The sequence below is a fragment of the Solanum dulcamara genome, chromosome 10 (assembly GCF_947179165.1).
Source record: "Solanum dulcamara chromosome 10, daSolDulc1.2, whole genome shotgun sequence".
In the NCBI taxonomy this organism is placed as follows: Eukaryota; Viridiplantae; Streptophyta; class Magnoliopsida; order Solanales; family Solanaceae; genus Solanum; species Solanum dulcamara.
The window spans coordinates 32624925-32632276 of NC_077246.1; positions in this window are offsets into that span (position 1 = coordinate 32624925).

Genomic DNA, 7352 nt, shown 5'->3' on the forward strand with positions numbered 1-7352 from the left:
CCGATCTTACATGCTAAGAACTAAAATTACTTTAAACAAATCATAATTATAATGATTGAAGCATTCTTGATGAGATGAAATTACTAGTGAAATAATTGTAAGAGGAGAAAATAATGGGTGTTGAAATATTAAAATGCAAAAGAGCTTAGGGAAGTGCAAGTCACTATTATATATTTTTTCTACCCATCCTCTAGCCTACATTACAACCCGTTAAAAGTCTTATTTGATTCTAGTCGAGCATGCTTAATTAGTGGAGATGTACATAATAGGCAAGCCTATGGTTCTTTGTGCATACATGTTAATTCTTTTGTGAGTGTGAGAGTTGTTCTTTGATGCTAAGTCCTTAATTTATATTCAATTATTAAATTGAGTGTGTGGACTATATTTTCTTGTGAGGGCACTTGTTTCATGATAAATAGGTGAATTTATTAGCTTTTTTTGATAGAGTAGGTGAGCAAACTTAAATTTGATGAGTTAGATTCCTTCCTTAAGGTTAGGAGGTTGGAGGTTTGTTGTTTTATTGTATATCTTGACTTATGATCGGAAATTGTACTTGATGTTTTGATATTTTTGTATGGCCTAATTGTTTGTATCAACCAAAGTGATGGTGTTCCAAGTTTGATATATTTTTTTAGATGACCTTTAATGCCTGCTCGAGGACGAGTAAAAGTTCAAGTGTGGGGTGTTGATGTGAGGCCAAAAACATATATTTTTAATCATTAATTGCCTCACATTTAGTCTTTTTATTTGTCGTTTTTGAGCACAAATTTATGGATTGTACTAAATTGTGTATTTTATCTGTAAGATTAATCCGATGCAAAAATAAAGAAATTTGGAGCCAAAACAAATTAAAGAAGAAAAATTAAAGAAGGAAAATGAAGTAGACAGCATAATGAAAAAATAATAATTAATAATATTATTTGTATACATGCGCATACAAAGTACCATTTGAAACTGTGAACTGCCACGTGGCAGTGTCAACAATATTTAAGGCTTACAGCAAATTTCTAGGCGGCGACACAAACGGTCAAATTTAATTGGGCTTGGGTTTTCTAATTAATTTTGGACTCAGTTATTTTATTTAGGGTTTTCTACATCTATAAATAGTCCATAAAAATAATTCTTATAGAACTAACACACAACTCACAATTAATTTTTAACGTAGAACTAAGATTTTTATAACTTGAAAATTTTGGACGAGCCGTCGTGAAGATCAGAGAAAATTGGTTTATTCTTTCCTTCTCAATTTTTTTATTATATCTACAAGAATTCAATTCAATTTGATTTTTCAAGTTCATAATTAAGATTTTGTTTATAATTTCTATATTGTGATCTTCAAATTATGAGTAACTAAATTGCATAATTGGGTTTGTGGGAATCATGATGAATTATCGAAGTAAGTTAATGTAAAATGTGATTCTTGAATAATTTTTATGCATGTATTATTTTTCCCTTTACTTTGATTTCTTTTAACGGTTGCAAACGTTAGAACTCGCCTTATTCTTACTTGCCGGATCAAGGAGGTAACGAATGAAAAAAGGGATTAAACAATGCGATTTGGGTCTAATCATCATCATCATCTAATTAGCTTGAATGGATCAAGGGATAGCTAAATATGGGATCATATGTAAGGGTTAGTAAAGCATACACTCGTAGACGGATCAAGTTGCGTAGTGAAATTCACTTATTTGCCGGATCAAGGACTTAGGTAAACTTAACTTACCAATCTTGCATGCTAAGAACTAAAATCAATTACCAATACAATATTCTTGCTGAGTTATGAAATAATAGGAACACATTCCTAGTTACTTCTAATAATCTATATACAAATAAATATTTAGTCCAAGTTGTTGTTATTCATTTTATTTTTGTTTTAATTTAAATCCTCCATTTTTAAATAACGACTATCAAGTTAAATTTTGCTATTGGCAATATTCTTCCATATTTTATGTGGGATCGACTCTGACTCATAGTTAGGTAAATATATTGCAAACGACCGTTTATATTTTTTCTCGAAAAGTATATTTGGACGTTATCATTGCTTAATTGACAGCCTTGTCACTAAAGCAAAGCTTTCCTTTTAGGTGGGTGTCTCTTAAGCGATCCCCAGGTGGGTCTCTAAAGTGATACCTGAGGGTCGTTCTTAAGATCCAAATTTCAGATTTTATATCAAATTTCAAACTTGGTTTTCTCCTTCAATTCTTAGGTGATTTGGGCGATTCAAAAGGCTAACTTTCATAGATTTTCTAAGGGAACCTAGTCGTGTGTTCAGAATTAGCAGTTGAGGCTTCCTTTTAGGTAATTTCTCTGTTTTCCTGCATTTCTAGTGTTCTTGAGTTTGTAGTTGATCATGAATGCATGTTAGGTTTGGGGTCTGTTTGGTGTGTGAATTGTGTTCCTTTTTGGAACATGAGCTGGGGGTAGTAATTGAAGCCTATTCTCGAAGTCAATTATGTGAGTTACAGATCGGGTCCCATAATTCTAGATTTTTGACTCCAAAATGGATCTATTTTTGAATTCAATAATTTTAGTGTCATAACGACCGTATTAATGTTCTGATTCTATTGTTGATAGCGTGGTAGCATTCAGAGACTGGTTAAAAGGGAAAAGCTCCAATTTTATGAGTTGGAGCGCGTACAGTCGGCCTACAAGTAGGCTATGGTTTTTCCCTAGTTAGACTAAGCATGTTTAGGCAATAGTATATTGAATTGTATAAGTTTGTAGGGGTTTGGGTGTCGAGCATGCTAAATTCCTAGAATGCATGTCTTAGGCAATATTTCAGGAAATTATTGAACTGTGTAAGCATGACTCTTGTTAATGTTGATCATCCATGCCTTGTGGTGAACGTCGTGCCTGTGGTTATATTTTTGGAAGCATGTTGGGCCTTAGTCTAGGTGTCACGACCCATGCCTAGGGCCTAGATATGACAAGGAGAATGAGACACCCGGAGATACCTCAGTCAAGCCTCTTAACATTCATTTAGCTTTTCATAAGTAATGACATACAATAACAAGTAGAAATAAAAACATTTTCCATTTGTGCCCAAACATACCTCTGCTAATAGACTTGGTGGAGGCTAAGACATGTCTCTAGCTCACCCTCAAAATAAGTGTCAAGAAATTCCTTAATAAAATTTTTAATGTTCTACATAACATAAGCTTAGAATAAAAATGATATTTTCTCGAAACATCGGAACTCACCACAAGCAATCTTCAACTTAATCCAGCTAACCACGTGGAGGATGTCGAGGAGCGATGTCGGTTCCTACATAGTGATACCATGTAGGCAAAAGTATGTGTTAGTACTTTGAATGTACTAAGTATGTGAGAATGCAATGAAATATATCATTATACAATAAGGTGAAACAATGGACCATGCTAGAAACTTGTATTCATTTGAAATACCATTTGGAGTAATGAAGCTTAGTCAATGAAATATAGAATTCATCATGAATCATAAAAGAAACTTAAACATTATAGAGGTAATCATGAGTCATTATAAGAAACCATAAACTTGCACAGTATCATGAATCGTAAATAAGTATACCATAAGACTTTTGAAAGAAATCTTTACCTTTGTGAGAGCATATACATTACTTTATGATAGACATAGTAGACATCATATGATATATCTAAAACATTAGAAGAGGGACCTTGTACCTTTGTGAGAGCGACCGTTAACCGACATAAATCATGTGATCCATAACATGGACTCCCAATATTTACCCATACATTGGAGGAAAGAGGGAGACTACTTTCCAAGATAGACTCCTATATGACTAAGTGGATCCACTAAGCTATATGAAGGATCGAGCCTCAACAACGGGTGATCCTTTAACCTACGGTGGCATGTAGTTATGGGACAATGGGATATTTTTACAGGTATCTTGCCTTTGATATGGGAGAGAGTGCCTATCCTAAGGTCCACTCGGTGCTAGGTAAACTCTCAATGGAATAGAGAAACCATAAAACATAAACTCAATCATCGTGTGGGAGGGGCCATATCTACGACCCATCCACTCTTCATAAGAATAAAATCATAGAATGGCTACTTAACTCTGTCTCATAATCATCACATATATTTATTCATAAAATATCTTTAGGGCCTTAATTAACCCTATCATTAACTTGTTTGAACATTATAGAATCATTATTCACAAAACTTATTTGCAAAGAGCACCTTTAAACTCATTTGTAGACATTGTCAAACATTTATTTGGAGTTAAACTTCATTCACTTTATCATAAGAAACTAGGTGGGTTCATTTCATAAAAACCTTCAAATACATTTAAAGAATACTTGTATGCATAAGAGTGACATAAATGCATCAAATCAAACATCTTAGGAACAACCCACCATATGCATTTTAAAACTACCTTTCAAACCTTCCTATAAGAACCTTGATAAAGCATCCATTTCATGTAAATAAGGATCAACATAAGTCAATATAGACAATTAAACTTCAAATATTCAAGAATCTATACATTTGGAATCATAGTATGAAAACCCATAAAAGCTCAGTACTTGGAATTGAGAGTCAATATATATCAATATAAGTAAATAAACTACAAATGTACCATAATCTATGCATTTGGAACCATCATATAAAAGCCCATAAGATTTTATCATTTTGAATTGAAATGCTAGATTGAGAAAACATTTGGGCTCCATGGGTGGAAGAACCCATGGATGAAAACCCACATACCTTAGAGAGGAACTTGAAGAAGAAGTGGAGAAGTCTTGATGTTAGGTCTTTAATGGGAATATTGAATCCTTTGAGTTTGAGAGGATTTTGTTGGAGATGATTTGAGAGAGAAGAGGATGAAATTTGGGATTTTAAGGAGTCTAAAGACTGCAACAATGCCCTAAAAATGCGTCTAAGATCGTATATATATAATAGGGAATGGTCCAAGTAGCCCTAACTAAAATCTGGAAAAACTGGTCAAGTCCACACTAGGTCTGTGTTGTAGACTTGTTGTGTACCTCTCTGGATAAAACAAATCTAGAAAAATTGGCCAAGTCCGTGCCAGGTCCGCGTCGCGAACTTGTTGCGCACCTCTCTGGTCAACTGGGCGTAACTTTTTACTCCGAATTCCAAAAATTATAATATTGGTGGCATTAGAGAGAAGACTTAAAGACCATTAATTTTATAGGTATGGCCATCCAATTCATTATATTTTAGGAGATATGGTCATTTAAATTTGACCTTCTATGGTCTCATAGAAAAACTTAGTCGATAGAAGTTCTTTGGGATTGACTTGGTTTTAGAGATCCCTTATGATCCTAAGCCACATCTAATACTCTTCAAATACTTAGGAATTGATCCTAACTCATATATACAATTAAAATTCATTCAGTTAGAGTCTATACGTATATGAAGAATGGTTCGAGTCTTGGCATACAAATTTCTGAGATGTTACACTCGGCTTAGACAAGTGTTGCTTAGACTTGCGTAATTTTGGGGGCATTGGGCCTTAGAACTTCTGCGACATAGTTTCAGATGGTTAGCTCCATGTAGACTGATATAACAAATTTGATTCTAATAGTTTGAGCTTAAGCTAGGTAGTAACTCAGCCTGTGACCTTACCTCCATAATGACCTACTCCTTTATCTATCCTATATTGTTCGGTTCTTGATTTTTAGGAGTGTTCTCAGTCACTCAAGTTATATTGGGTTCAAGCTAGAGTGGTTCATTGATAACACTCATTTTGGGGTTACTCCTTGTGACATACGGTTGATCGTTGATTCTAATTCGGTTCACTCCCCTAGCTATAGTTACCAGATTAAAGTATGTGGTTCAGCTAACTTGTGTTTGGCTCCTTAGCTACAGTTACCCAATTGAAGTCCATGGTCTAGCTTACTTGTGATCAAGCTTCTTAGTTATAGATACCCAGTTGAAGTCTGTGGTCTATCTTACCCGTGTTAGACCCTTGGCTAAAATTATAGGTTAAAGTCTATGGTCTAGCTTGCATGTGTTCGACTCTTGGCTAAACTTACCAGGTTAAAGTTCATGGTCTAGCTTACTCATATAGACTCGTTAGCTACAGCTACCCGGTTATAGTCCATGGTCTAGCTTAACGTGGTTCAATTCTTAATTCCCTGATGAAACTTCGGTTCAAGTCTTCATCTATTCTTAGCCTTGGGTTAAGGCATTAGAGTTTGGTAATGGTTTGGTCCAAGTCTTGGAAATGTGATATTATTGGAATCTAGTTGGCTCTGTTCTTTTTTTCCTTCAGCTATTCTTTTATTTGTTAGGCGTATGGAAGTCCATGTAGGTGGTTACTCTTTACTCATGCACGAGCATACCCATTGGGTTTATGGGAGTCCGACGGATTTAGTTAGATTCCTTCTCTTTGTTTGTTAATACTCTCATGTACATACCTACATTTACTTCTTTCCCTGTCATTAATTGTGATCTTTTACTCCCATTTCAGTTTACTTTTGATTATTTTGCTCAGTCAGCCTATGATGCCTACTAGATACCTGCTATTTTGGTACTCATACTACATTCTACATCATTTTCCTTGATGAAGGTCCGAGTAGTAGCTACTGATGTTTCTTCAAGTCAGCTGCAGTCGTAATCGAAGGCAAGGGTGAGCACATTGCATCCTAGATTTACCCGTCTCCCTCTGTATATACATTTTGCCTGTCTTTTTCTTTTAGAGATAACTCTTTTTCCTTGGTCCACTTTTGGGACTTGTACTCTTTTACTAGTAGCTCTGTACATGTGACTTCCAAATTCTAGGAGGGAGCCTTTTTGTTTGTATATATTTAGTTGCTTCCTCTTGTTCATGTATACTCATATTATTTCTTTACTATTTTAGATTGTGTTGCTATTCTTCTACCCTGACATCCTATTACTTACAATTCTGAGATATGGTTTGACTTGCCTACTAGTGGTTCGTAGTAGGCACCATTTAAAATAGTAAAGAAATAATATGAGCATACATCTAAAAGACCTAAAAGATAGAGTTATGATAAGTTGGTATCAGAGTCTCAGGTTCACTAGTCTCACTTGTATAGAGCTAACATCTAAAAGATTCCTGAGGATTAGCGCACAGATATTCATGACTTATCTTTAGTAGGCTACAATATGTATTTAGGAATGTGTCTCTTTTGTATCGTTGTCGTGCAGTATGTGTCTTATTGGTTTCTTGAAATCTTACTTGTTCCAATCTTTTACAGGATGGCTTGCACGGGCGCTAGAGGTAGAGGCTGACCTTGGGGTCGTGCTAACGTTGCAGCACCAGCCCGAGATCGAGAGAAAACTCTGGAGCTGGAGGTGGAGCCACCAGTATCACTAGTACATCAGTAGCCGATGTGCTTGGGACCATCCTCGCCACCGCCTGTGCT